The sequence below is a fragment of the Pongo pygmaeus genome, chromosome 11 (assembly GCF_028885625.2).
Source record: "Pongo pygmaeus isolate AG05252 chromosome 11, NHGRI_mPonPyg2-v2.0_pri, whole genome shotgun sequence".
NCBI lineage: Eukaryota > Metazoa > Chordata > Mammalia > Primates > Hominidae > Pongo > Pongo pygmaeus.
Window position 1 is genome coordinate 36,463,449 of NC_072384.2, and position 14,566 is coordinate 36,478,014.

The 14,566-nt window shown below is 38.7% G+C and overlaps 1 protein-coding gene across 5 annotated transcripts in view; it reads left to right on the top strand.

The window, feature by feature from the left end:
- THSD7B (thrombospondin type 1 domain containing 7B) overlaps positions 1-14,566 on the top strand; it is a 906,384-nt gene that overhangs the window by 379,897 nt on the left and 511,921 nt on the right. The gene's annotated exons all lie outside the window — the stretch shown is intronic.

The following is a 14,566-nucleotide window of genomic DNA, read 5'->3' on the forward strand; positions in this document are numbered from 1 at the left end:
AGGAGTCTGATATAATTAGTTGACAATGAATATTAAGAAGAGAGGCCACAGTTAGTTATGGCCTGGTGGCCTGCAAGATGTGTCTTGTCTTTGTTCCCAGGATAAGAAATATTAATATATCAGAAAGCAGGAATGGTTGTAATAGGAGTCTTGTCCTATTTGGATTCTACTGGGCCTGACTGGAGGCAGGATGATTCTGGATAGGTAATGCTGATGGTTCTTAGATAAAGTGCCTTACCATTATCTGTACTCTCTCTTAGGGAGCCCCTAAAGGCTTTCTGACTTTTGTGCCAAATTGAGTTCATTACTGTAAAGATCTTGAGCTGCCAGAGGTAGGAATATTATCTGAAAAGCCATGACTACTATCCATTGAGAGCCCCCCATGCTGCCAAATATTAGCCATAATAAGTATGTCTTATCTGTGGGCTTCATTGATTTGAACAAAACAGTATTTGTTAGAGCACCTCAATTAAGAAGGTATAAATGCTAAAAAAAGATTGCTGCACCTGTAGTTTTTCATATGTTATTTAAAAAGCTATATTACTTTGAAAAATTCGTTTTACCTGTCCTTTTAGAAATATGTAATAACGCTTTCAGAATCAGTGTTTATTTGCATTTAAGAACCTCCAGATACATCCATGCTGTTTTTAGTGTAAAATCGTCTAATTTCATTTTTTAATGAAATAATTATTCTCATTATATTTGATGCTTTCTCTCTCAAAACTTCATAGAAGACAACTGTAGTATTTTAAAATGTAAATAATTGTCTCCTTCATTTTATAACCCGTTTTTTCTGATGATATATGTATATGTGAAAAACTTAGGCATATACAACTTAAGACAACTTTTTATAACATGTCTGCTATTTAAGCAAAAGAAAAAAATTCATAAAATTCCACAGCATATCAGTTGTTTTGAAGTTTCCATATTCTCCTCATGCACTAGAATGCTACCAGAAAATAGTGTATCTTATTGGCTAAAGCATTATCTTTAATAAAAGTAATAAAATAGTAATAAAAATATCAGCATATAGATTTTAACTACAGGCAATACACAGGTGCTGAGATGTACTGTAGTCAAATTAAAAAGATAGATTTCAGTCTATAGCCATGGAAAAGCACAACAAAGCCAAGAGTTTCAAATCCTTAATCTGGAAGAGTCTGACATGGTGATAAAGAGAGAAAACTAGTATCACACTCTCTGAGTTCAAGTCTTGCGTCAGCCGTTTAGGAATCATAAAATCTTGGACAGATTAAAAAAAAAACACTTCAGTTGTCTCATTGAAAACTGGAGATACTAGTAGTACTCATCTCATAGAATTTTCTTATTAGTTAAATTAGACTATACTTGTATGTTGCTTAGTACATCAATTGTTCAATATATGATCTAGTCCAAGCATTCTCAGTAGAGGTGATATCACCCCCAAGGGGACAAAAATTAGTTCTTAGGGTTAAATAAAATATTGTACTTATTATATATAAAGCACAAATACACATATAGCACATATGCAGATATATAGCATATGTTTATTGTGAAAATATCATAAGGGAGGAAAAGACAATTAGGAAAAAAATGTTTACAAAAATTACTGAGGGAGGAGATCATGAAACTTAGGTGAGAAATACTGTGTAGTTTAATATATTTATTTTGTTGAAGCTCAGTTGCTAAGAGATTTGTCCAGTTCACAGGAGTAGTAGTAGACTCTTAGTTTAATGGTTTTTAAATGAGAGTATTTTGTCAATTGGCTTGTCAAAATTATACTCCATAAATTATTCACAAGAGTGACTCCCCAACCTGGTAATCATAAAGATTTTTATAAAGTATAAATCCTTGTTGTACTCTCTGCTACCCTGTTCCCAATTTTGACCCAGTGCCTCTGGGTGTATGTTAGGTTCCGTTGGTTTAGACAGGTTGGAAGCTACTAATTTAGAATACTGGCTGTGACATAGTGAAGAGCTATGCAAGTAGGACTTGTAATACATGAATGCACCTGGGAAGAAGGTGCTTTTGTTCGGTTTTGCAGTAAAGGGGTTATGCATTTCCTCACACAGAAGAATGAACTAGTCTGTATTTTAAAAATTCTGCAGACTCTTGTTCCTGTCACTTCTTGGGACCTAGTGAATCCCATGAGCCTTCCTTTGAAGTTGAGTTAACTTGTTTAGTCTAAAATGATTTGCAGATTTAAAGTAGCATACGCTAACAAGGACGTCAGTTACAATGAGGTCTTTATTACTCCTTCCTTTAAAAAAAAAGGCACATATTTATTTTAGAGACACAGTTCTCACTTGGACCTTGTCTGCTTTTTTTTTTTTTTCATCCCTTATAAAGAGGTTTAAGCTTTGGAGTTTGTGGTCGTGTTTTTGGAGGAGAATGTTATTTTAGAGAATGTGGATTTCTCCTTGCTATCATTATTACAGATTTCCGTTCAGATACTTTTAGGTCAGGGTACCTACTTTCTGAAGGAACACAGGTGAAGATCTGTCTTGCTTGATTCACCCCGTAGGCTAAAAGGGCATCTTGTGACCAGAACTGAAGTCTGCGAGACCTAGCTCTGATTTTTCTCACCTCTTTCTTACCGGATCTTCGTGATCCCTTTCTCTCTTCTCAGACATTCGTATCTCAACCATGCTTTTGTATTTTTTTTAAACATCCTTCTCCCTTCAAATTCTTGATCATTTGCCTTACGGACATTTTACTGTCACCTCTGGCCTTTCTTAATTGATAAGAAGAAAGAATTTGTGCTACTTACATTATAGTGACATTAGGTGCTTGATATGGTTTGCCTGTGTCCCCGCCCAAATTTTATCTTGAATTGTAGTTTCCATAATCCCCAAGTGTCATGGGCGGGACCTGGTAGGAGGTAATTGAACCATGAGGGTGGTTACCTCCATGCTGTTCTCATGATAGTGAGTGAGTTATCATGAGATCTGAAGGTTTTAAAAGGGACTTTTCCCCCTCTTTGCTCTGCATTTCTCATTGCTGCTGCCATGTGAAGGACGTGTTTGCTTCCCCTTACACCATGATTATAAGTTTCCTGAGGCCTCCCCAGCCCTGCAAATCTGTGAGTCAATTAAACCTCTTTCCTTTATAAATTACCCAGTCTTGGGTATTTCTTCATAGCAGCATGAGAATGGACTAATACAAAAAACTGGTACTGCAGAGAGTGGGGCACTACTGTAAAGATACCTGAAAATGTGGAAGTGACTTCAGAAGAGGTTGAAACAGTTTGGAGGGCTCAGAAGAAGATAGGAATATGTGGGAAAGTTTGGAACTTCCTAGAGGGTTGGAGGGCTCAGAAGACAGGAAAATGTAGGAAACTTTGGAACTTTCTAGAGACTTGTTGAATGGCTTTGACCAAAATGCTAATAAGGATATGGACAATAAAGTCCAGGCTGAGGTGGTATCAGATGGAGATGAAGAGCTTGTTGGGAACTGGAGTAAAGGTCACTCTTGCTATGAAAGAGACTGGTGGCATTTTGTCCCTGCCCTAGAGATCTGTGGAAGTTTGAACTTGAGAGAGATGATTTAGGTTATCTAGTGGAAGAAATTTGCAGCAAAGTGCTCAAGAGAAAGCAGAGCATAAAAGTTTGGAAGATTTGCAGCCTGACGATGCCATTGAAAAGAAAACCCCATTTTGGGGTGAGAAATTCAAGCTGGCTGCAGAAATTTGCATAAGGAACAATGAGCCAAATGTTAGTCACCAAGACAATGGGGAAAATGTCTTCAGGGCATGTCAGAGACCTTTGTGGCAGCCCCTCCCATCACAGGCCTGGAGGCCTAGGAAGGAAAAATGATTTTATAGGCTGGATCCAGGGCACTCCTGCGCTATGCAGCCTCGAACATGGTACCCTGCATCCCAGCTGCTTCAGCTCTAGCCATGGCTAAAAGGGGCCAATGTACAGCTCAGGCTGTTGCTTCAGAGGGTGGAAGCTTCAAGCCTTGGTGTATGTGTGGTGTTGGGCCCTTTGGTGCACAGAAGTCAAGAATAAAGGTTTGGGAACCTCCACTTAGATTTCAAAGGATATGTGAGAATACCTGGATGTCCAGGCAGAAGTTTTCTGCAGGGGTGAAACCCTCATGGAGAACTTCTGCTAAGGCAGTGCAGAAGGGGTTGGAGCTCCCACACAGAGTCCCCGCCAGGGCACTGCCTAGTAGAGCTGTGAGCAGAGGGCCACTGTTCTCCAGATCCCAGAATGATAGGTCCACCAACAGCTTGCACTACTTGGGACCTAGTGAATCCCATGAGCCTTCCTGGTCTCTGTACCTGGAAAAGCTGCAGACACTCAATGCCACCCTGTGAGGGCAGCCAGGAGGCTGGCTGTACCCTGCAAAGTCACAGGGGTGGAGTTGCCCAAGGCCATGAGAGCCCACCTCTTGCATCAGCATGACCTGAACATGAGACATGGAGTCAAAGGAGATCCTTTTGGAGCCTTAAGATTTGACTGCCCCTGTGGATTTCAGACTTGGGTGGGGCCTGTAGCCCCTTCATTTTGGCCAATTTTTCCCATTTGGAATGGGTGTATTTACCCAATGCCTGTATCCCCATTGTATCTAGGAAGTAACTAACTTGCTTTTGATTTTACAGGCTTATAGGTGGAAGGGACATGACTTGTCTCAGATGAGACTTTGTACTTGGACTTTCAGGTTAATGCTGGAATGAGTTAAGATTTTGAGGAACTTTTGGGAAGACGTGATTGCATTTTGAAATGTGAAGACATGGCTTGGTGCAGTGGCTCACGCCTGTAATCCTAGCAGTTTGGGAGGCCGAGGTGGGCAGATCACCTGAGGTCAGGAGTTCGAGACCAGCCTGACCAACATGGAGAAAACACTGCCTCTACTAAAAATACAAAACTAGCCAGGTGTGGTGGTGCATGCCTGTAATCCCAGCTACTCTGGAGGCTGAGGCAGGAGAATCATTTGAACCCAGGAGGCAGAGGTTGTGGTGAGCTGAGATGGCACCGCTGCACTGCAGCCTGGGCAACAAGAGTGAAATTCCGTCTCAAAAAAAAAAAGAAAAAGAAAAGGAAGTGTGAAGACATGAGATTTGGGAGGGGCCAGGGGCAGAATGATATGGTTTGGCTGTGTTTCCACCCAAATCTTATCTTGAATTTTATTTCCCATAGTTTCCACATGTTATGGGAGGGGCTCGGTGGGAGGTAATTGAGATCATGAGGGTGGTTACCTCCATGCTGTTCTCATGACAGTGAGTGAGTTCTCATGAGATCTGATGTTTTTATAAGGGGCTTCCCCCCTACACTCTGCACTTCTCCTTGTTGCTGCCATGTTAAGAAGGACATGTTTTCTTCCCCTTCTTCCATGATTGTAAGTTTCCTGAGGCCTCCCCAGCCCTGAACAACTGTCAGTTAATTATAACTCTTTTCTTCGTAAATTACCCAGTCTTGGGTATTTCTTCACAGGAGCATGGGAATGGACTAATACAGGGCTTAATGAGGGGGTTCCTTCTAAGAGATGCTTTGTTAGATGATCTTGTCTTTGTACATCATAGAGTGTACTTACACAAATCTAGTTGGGATAGTCCACTCACAACTAGGCTATATGGTGTGGCCTAATGCTCACAGGCTACAAACCTGTAATGCATGTCGCTGTGCTGGATAATGTAGGCAATTATAACACAGTGGTAAGTATTTGTATATCTAAGCATAGAAAAGATACAGTAAAAATACAGCGTAAAAGATTAAAACCCAGCACATCTGTGTAGGGCACTTACATGAATTGGGCTTGTAGGAGTCAAAGTTGCTCTGGGTGAATCAGTGAGTGAGTCCTGAGTGAGTGTGAAGGCCTAGGATGTTACTGTACACTACTGTAGATTTTATAAACACTGCACACTTATGCTACGCTGAATTTATTTTTAAAACTTCTCTTTTCAATAATAAATTAATCAGCTTAATTTAACTTTGTACTTCATAAACTTCTCAATTTTTTAAAACTTTTAACTCTTTTGTTATTACACTTAGCTTAAAACAAAAACAGTTCTTCAACAGCACAATATTTTCTTTCATCTTACCCTTTCTGTAAGCTTTTTTCCATTTTTAACTTTTTTTGTTTTTTATTTTATACTTTTAAACTTTTTTGTTAAAAACTAAGACACAAATACACACATTACCCTAGGCCTACATAGGGTAAGGATCATCAATATCACTGTCTTCCACCTCCACATCTTGTCCCACTGGAAGATCTTTAGGGGCAATAACACACATGGAGCTGCTATCTCCTCTGTTAACAATGCACATGTACCCTAGAACTTAAAGTATAAAAAATAACAGCAACAAAAAGACAATGCCTTCTTCTGGAATACCTCCTGAAGGACCTGCCTGAGGCTGTTTTACAGTTAATTATTTTGGTAAGTAGAAGGAGTATACTCTAACAATAAAAAGTATAGTATAGTAAATGTACAAACCAGTAATGCAATTATTTATTATCAAGTATTATATATTGTACATAATTGTATGTGCTGTACTTTTATATGACTAGCAGCACCACAGGTTTGTTTATACCAGCATCACCACAAATGTAAATAATGCATTGCACTATGACATTAGGATGACTATGATGTCCTTAGGCAACAGGTATTTTTCAGGTCCATTATAATCTTATGGGATCACAGTTGTCTGTGCAGTCCTTGAGGTGAAGTGTCATTATGTGGCACATGACTGTGTTTGTAGCTAGTGGAGGGTGACCTTTGCACCCAGTTGCCACGCCTTCCCTAGTTTCAAAGCTACCTTAATTTTTTTTTTTTTTTTTGGTCATTCTTTGCCCTTTAAGCAAAACTTGAAGAGGAGGGGTGCTTATAGTGAACTCTTTAAATGTTTTTAGGAATGGTCCTACAACTAAATGGTAAAATGAAAATAGTCAATATAAACACATTTCATCCCCTCTCTCAAGTCTTTGGGAATAATCTTAAGTACTTTTTAGATTACCACAAAAATACTCACCTAGCTTCTTTTACTTTAACAACAAACTTACCTTTTACTTTAACAACAAACTTACCTTTCTTAAGGTTTAGCTTGTACTGGTGACATTTTTAAACCTATTTTTTTCTATTTTATCTCATTTCACATATTTTTTGGAAGCAGACAAAATGGTCACTTATTTTTTTCCTAGTTAATTATTACTATAACAGCCTACTTTTCTATTATAATTTTTCTTGCAAATACAAAATCATTGTATAGTGTAATATTAAAGGATATGGAGATTTAAGAAGCCTGGAGTTTGTCACTTATTAGCCTTGTAATTTGAGACAAATAACTTACCTTCAGTTATCTCAGCTGTAAAATAGAAATGATAATTGTACGCACCTGAGTGGTTGTGATGAGTAAATGAGAAATCACACTGAAGCGATTAGCATTGCACCTAGAGCCAAGTGGGTTGTCAACGCCTATTAGCTATTAATACCAACATTAGTCAGTTAAATAGGCACTTGTGATCATTCCTGGGAAGACTTGCTTTCATTTAACTGTTGTCATAGTTTCTATGGAAAAGAAAATGAATTATAAGTTACAAAGTGCTGGGTGTGAAGAGTACTCTTGGACCTTTTGAAAGCTCCCCTTCCCTCACATTGCATATTTCTGCCCTTGAAATCTCTGGAAATAACTCTTTCATTTTACCTGCCTCTCTGCCTTTTTACTTTTTCTCTTTTCTTGACCGCTTCCCCATCTCTCACTTGCCTCCTTTCTCTTCCGTGTCATCAATAATGGTGCTTCTCACTTCATGAACTGTATAAGATGTCATTTAGATCAGCTCTTGTTCTTTCTATCTTCTCCATGCCCTTCTTTTATTTCTGAGCCAAAAGTCTGAGAAATAATCAGAAAATAAGTTTCAAAAGGGGGACAGAGGAGAGAACATATGATAATAGAAACAGATGAATATATAGCTGAAGGCTACTATATTTTTTCCCTTAATTATGTAATTGGTGGCTATTGACTTTGATTTCTTTCTAAAATTATATATGTACTTCACTTGTTTTGCCTTTATTTTTCTCCCGAAGAGTGTTTTTCTATCTTTGCCTATAGTGCTGTTACTCTTTATCATTAGGAAAATCACTAGTTGATATTCATTTTCTAATTGGCTATATGAAATGAATGAAATTCAGAAAACTTTTTGACATGTGGCCAAATTTTACATAATTATTTCTAATTGCAGGAATTATTTTTATATATTAAATCTGCTGTGCATATACACACATCTTCCTGCCAAATTGTATTGCATGGTACTTTGCCAAGAGAGTCACAATATGGCTAAAATTAAGCTTTATTAGGTATAATAGGATGAGATGTGATTTAATTCTTTAAGCTGCCTATAAGTGCTAGGAGACAGATTTTATTCTATTTACTAAGTTAAAAGACTGATTCATTATTTTCCAAATCCCAGTGGCAACAGTCAACTGAAACAATGCATGATGCTTCTTGAAGGAAAATGGCTTTATGGTTAAAATTGTAAAATTATTTATCTTTCCCCTTCCACCATTTGACTCCTTCAGTCTGTAGAAGAGGCCTATTTATTTTAGCAGTAGGTAGATTGAGTTTCTGCCAAGTCGGTGTACTCCCTAAATGAATATATCAGGGGCAATATTGTTTCTCAAAAATCATTTAGAAAGTAGCATTTTTACATATGTAGGCTCTTTCATTAGTTTCAAATTAAATTTGAGAAATTGCTGGTGCTTTTTTAGTTGTTTCTTGAAAAGCCCATGGAATTAGGGAGTTCTGAGTCTTTCAGTGAGAATTTCCTTTCGGGTTTACAGTGCCTTCATTTGATTTGGAAAACTGAAATGACTATAACTTCTTTATCTAACTTCTTTGAGGAGGTTGATATTACATTCTGGAAATCAAAATCATATTTAAAATTAACTGAAGATAGAATGTTTTATTTGTAGGGTTACTTAGATACCCCTAAGGTAGAAAGCAGGCAAAATAATTTAGGTTTGGGGGGTTCTTAGGAAGTAACAGTACCTTTATTTTCTTTTCATTTCTACCTTTTTGAAAATGCTGGGGAAAAAAATTAGTATCTTGTGACAAATTCCTCTACCATCTGTAAGATACTTCTTTTTCTCCTAAAGGAAAGATGAACTCCATTACGCCTTGGCAGGATTACCTCAAACACTTTCTGAATTTTGAGAGACTGACTTGATTTTTCATCCAGTAATAGATATATTTAAAAACAAGAAAGCGCCAATGACTCTTATAGTACCTCTTTTTACTTTAAGCAAATATAACTTCTTGTATTTAAACTAAAGAGGGATATATGGTTATTAATTATAATTAATTAAATACTATTATGCAATTCTATTTTAATTTCTTTTTGAGGAGTGTAAATGCACTGACATTTAAATTTTACAAAATGGCTATCAATAGGGGTGGGAAAATGTATACTCATTGATTCTTTAGCATCTTATTTCTCGGTTAATTCAAATTAGTTTGGAGTAGAGTTTGATTTAATTTCAAAGAATGATACTCATTTTTCTTTACAATGGCAGTCACATACTAATGATCACAACAGGCATTTTTCCTCTTAATTACAATTCATTTTGAATGAATTTGTATGCTCATCTGAATTCACCATGTCATTAACGAAAATCGTGAACTTTGTTCATTTCTAGAATTAAGAACAGTTTTTTTTTCTCTTAACATTAAACATATCCCCTACCCAGCATATTTTTCCTCCTCTTAATTAACATTCTGTTCATGGAGGAATTCATTATTTAAGGTGACTTTGCAATCATTAGTAGCAGACTTTAACATTTCTTGTGAGGCAGGTCAATTTAATAATTGCACATTGCAAATGAAAAATTCCAGGTTAGACACCACCAAAATATTCAAAATATTAATGACTATTGCATATGTGCAATCACTTACAATACTATAATATTTTCCTTAGCATTTAGAAAGATGCTGCTAGGCAGTGATCCAGATTTGTCTGAGTTATATGTTATTTTGACTCTTTAACATTTTGTGACCATGAAGAGTCTCTGTGGGGATTAACATTGCTGTCTACCAAACCTAAATAGCCTATAAGACCTCGGATAATTGCTTATCTAGTCTGGCAGTTGGTCAGCCTAGGAATGGCAGAAGGCTCTAAGGTGACATGGTCTAAGAGGCAGCTGGAGGAAGTGGGATAGCACAGACCTGCTCCTAGGGGCTCATTGCATTAAGAGAAGACAGAGCTAATTAATAGAAATAAATTTGTTTCAGGCAGTAGTTTCAGAGAAAGGAGTGCAGGTGAATAGAAAAGCAGCAGTTCTTACTACAAACATTATGACTGGAGTTTGGCCAAAGAGAACTGAAGACTCAGTAGACAGTAAATTGCATAGATCACCCAACTTTAGGTGACCCAGGAAATGCCTTCACTCCACCCACTTCCTGGGATAAATGTATTTCAACATGAACAGCCACAAATTTTTTAAAAGTATGATAGTCATTTGAGCTGGAACAAATTTTGGTCTCACTGACTCCTTGATGGGGACCATTTGGGAAAAGACTGGAGTTTTGCAGTAGCAATGAAGGAGGGGAAGGATTTGGATTTTATTTAAAGGTATAAAGGGTTTAAAGTGTTAAATTTATTTAAAGATTCTTGGATCTGTCATGTCACGTGTTGCCTCCAGTTCTGGTCACTGTGATTCATAAACAAAATGTCCTTGGTAGAAATGACCACATCTGCACTATCTGATGTTTTCATTCTACGGAAGGAAAACCAAGAAGAATAGACAGAGATGAGTTGGCCACTTGGGTAGAGGCTTAGCTCTTGCTTTGCTCTGTGCTTGCTGAATGAACTTGAAGAAACCACCCAAAGTCTTGGGAGCTGAGATTTTCAGTAAAATTGATGAATTAAACTAAATCAGCTCTAAAGCTCCCTCTAGCTCCAAAGGTCCTATTGACTGTTGGAGCGTAGAAATATCCTGTGTTTTTACTCTTCTCTGGAAGATGTGACTTGCTAAGTGGTCTGAAGCTGGTAAGTTCTTTGTGACTTACTCATGATTTATTTCTAGAACAAATTTAGCCTGGGGTGGGCGTAGTGGGTCTGTGATAGAGACAGGCTGACCCAAGCACATTGATTCAGTGTCTAAATGAAGCATCTTAGACTTGTCACCAGACACTGGAATAGTTTATTGATATGGATTAAGATTCACTGTCCATCAAAACAGCAGGTGCTGAAGAGACGTGACTACTTTGATAAATGGTCTCTCTCCTACTCCCGGTCCTCCAATATGTCACTTAGTAGTCCCTGGGGAAATCCCTCCCTGTTCTTTTCCAGCAAACCATGTCCTTCTCTAATTTCAAATCTGAGGGTACTATTAGTTCTAATGTTCAACAGTCAACTAATTGACAGTTAAGTATTTATCAAAGGGGACTCAGGGGACTTAATCTCACAACCCCCATAATCCTCAACAGGCCTCCAAAAATAAGCCACATATGCATAATATCTGTGTAGACACAGTGTCCTTGACAAACGCAGCTTCAGAACATATTTCCCAGGCTTTTTCCAGCTGCACTGCCAACCATAAGCCCTTCCCGCACAGATATGCTGGGAGCTTCAGATACACTATAGTGCTTGCCTACTGTGTGCCTGAGAGTTGCTCCGGTTGATTGAGTACTTTCAACTGCAGGGCCCAACATCAAGTACAGAGGTTGTGGCAGCAGCTGTCAGCTGGGTCTTGGGGCTGAGGAGCTTAGGGTATCTTCTTAGTAATGAGAGAGACAGTCATGGCAAGGAAAAGAGGGCAGTAATACAGCTTTCCAGTCTTATTAGGATTCGTGGACCCATATATAATTAATATGAATTCTTACTGTAATATGGACTCTATGAAGACAGAAACCTGATATGTTTTCTCACCATTGTAGCTTTAGCACCTAACACAGTGTTAACAAATGGTGTGATGCAGGTCCACTGTGCACTGGTTACCAACTTGTCTGAGTCCAGTGGGAGAGAATACACTCATATGCAACAAGTTATGTGAAGCAGATTTATTACTCACAGATAGGCAGCAAGGGACAACAGACGCCTACGATTCATTGTGAGCTGGTGCCCCACGGTACAGAAAGCTGCCCATGGTGGATGGGGTCTCCACTGTGCATATCCCACTTGCACTGCAGATGAGGGACCCTGAAAAGTGGCCCATCTTGGGTTTCATACCTTGGGGGAAACCTGACATGCTGGGCTAAAAATGTTGAAGGACATCTTGTTCTTATGGGGGACTGGAGCACAGCCGGGGCTGTTTTGGCTAGCTTCCCCCTTATCTCTGGATGTTGCATTTTCAGCTCATTCTACAGTTATTTTTGGGAGCTACACACAACAAAGAGGGAAAACTGTATCAGTCCAAGGCCACCCAGAGAAGTGTCCCATGCAGGGAAGGTACTTAATATAGGTTGAATGACAAATACCGAGGTCATATAGGGCTGTGGTTAAGAAGGCAAACTCAGACCCAGATGCCTAGATCCCAGTTCCAGGTCCACTGCTCACTAGCTGGGAATGTGAATAAGTGAACACTTCTGTGCCTCAGTTTCCTTATTTTAAAACTAGAGATAATAATAACAACATATATCTTAAAGGGGAGTTATGCAGATTAAATGAATTAATGTGGATAAATAGGTTATAACTCGTGCCTGACATGCATTATAAATGCTTATTAAACATCAGCTTACATGGCCCACTTTCTTTTCCATCATTACCAAGGTTTTGTTTTGGGAACTAAAGTTTGAGTTTGTGAGAACACATGCTAACATGTATGAGACCAGACTGAAATACACTTCTGCCTGAAGCCATCCAACTATGCAGCTTTCTATTTATACAATGCTCTGGCACATCTCTTTCATCAACTCTGTTAATATACTGCTTGATTTACCCTTTTAGACTGAGAGCTCCTTGTAACTAGACACCACTCAACAGTGCCTGATTTAGATGGATGCTCAGTGGTTTGAAATGAATGCATGATTTACTCAATGAATGACTGTCTTGTGTGTGTCTTGATTTCCTCAACCCTGGGGACGAATCACAAACCCCTTCCCCATCTCTTGGGTTCCCCTTTACACACAGTTCATCAGTCTCATCTGTGCATCCCCAGTTCCAGTCACTCCAGCTTCTCATCCTATTGTTCCAATTTCAAGCACAATCTTTGTTTGATTGCCACCTCTCCTCAGCCTCCCTGGGCAATCCCTTTACATTCCCCTAATACCTGTTCTCTCTTTCTTTCTCTGTCCCCTCCACATGGCTTGCAAACTGTAACATTTACATTGGCAATCTTGCTTTGTACTTGCCCTTTATTTTAAGTCATATCAAATCCTTTTGGTAAACTGGAAAAGAATTAATTGCAAATAAAACATTATTATTTTGTTTCTCAGCCTCTCTTTTCCTTTCACCCTCATAAGCAGCTCAGGCTGCCTCATTGTTCATTAGAAATACTTTTTCCCCATGGGTTGCAACTTTGTCATGATAGTATTTTTTTTATTTTGCTGCTATTTTGGTGTTCGAAGTTCTGCTGGTCAGTGCTGAAATTTATTTTCACTCTTACCAGATTTGACTCTTACACATGTGTTAAGGGTAAGACAGAAAGTAGATGGTGTGGTTTAGAACTCACTCCTCTTACTGCAGTGTCCACCTTGGAAGCATTTCTAGTGGCTCAACTGAATAGAAATGACATATCAGAAATATTTAGACAATAGTACAAACTAGTGTGTAAAATAACATTTTCGGAACTTTAACCATTTGTTAAAAAAAACTCTAGATTGCTTCAAAGCCTTCCTAGTTTAGGGTCTCTCTGTGCAAGAGTAATTACTTAATGCATTTGTCTGTTCCTTTAGAGTGTCATCTCCAAGTATTACTATCCTAGCTCCTATAAAATTACAATCTTCACAAGGATTGGGATCTTGTCTTTTCTTTCTTCTGTGTATTCTCATGGTGCCTAGAAAGAGTCTCCTGGCCAGGCATGGTGGCTCACGTGTGTAATCCCAGCACTTTGGGAGGCTGATGGAGGCAGATTGCTTGAGCCCAGGAGTTTCAGAACAGCCTACAGAACATAGGGAGACCTTCTCTCACAAAAAGCAATAGAAAAAATTAGCTGAGCATGGTGACATTGCACCAGTGTTCCCAGCTACTCAGGAGGCTGAGGTAGGAAGATTGATTAAGTTGATGCTACAGTGAGCTATGATGGTACCATTGCACTCCAGCCTGGGTGACAGGGTGAGACCCTGTCTCAAAAAAAATTAATTAATTAATTAAATTAAAAAGAGCAAAAAATAAAAAGAAAAAAATAAAGCATCTGCATACAGAGGACGCATGGTGAACACTGTTGTTGGAAAGATGGTTGCTGCGACCTAAAATGACCTCCATGTGGCCCCACTCTGGGTGCAGGTGCACACCAGGAAGAGACAGAAGCTACTAGTCATTTTCCAAGAGGACATTTGGGCCTCTGTGTAGCCTCACAAATGAAACTGATTTCCAAGGGTCAGTTCTGCAGTCACAGATTCTGAATTTTCTTCTTATCCTAAGAACCATTTTTCTTGTGTGTCTTTGCCAGCTCCCCCGCTCAGGGGAGTCGCAGCAGTAGATGGGTTATGCT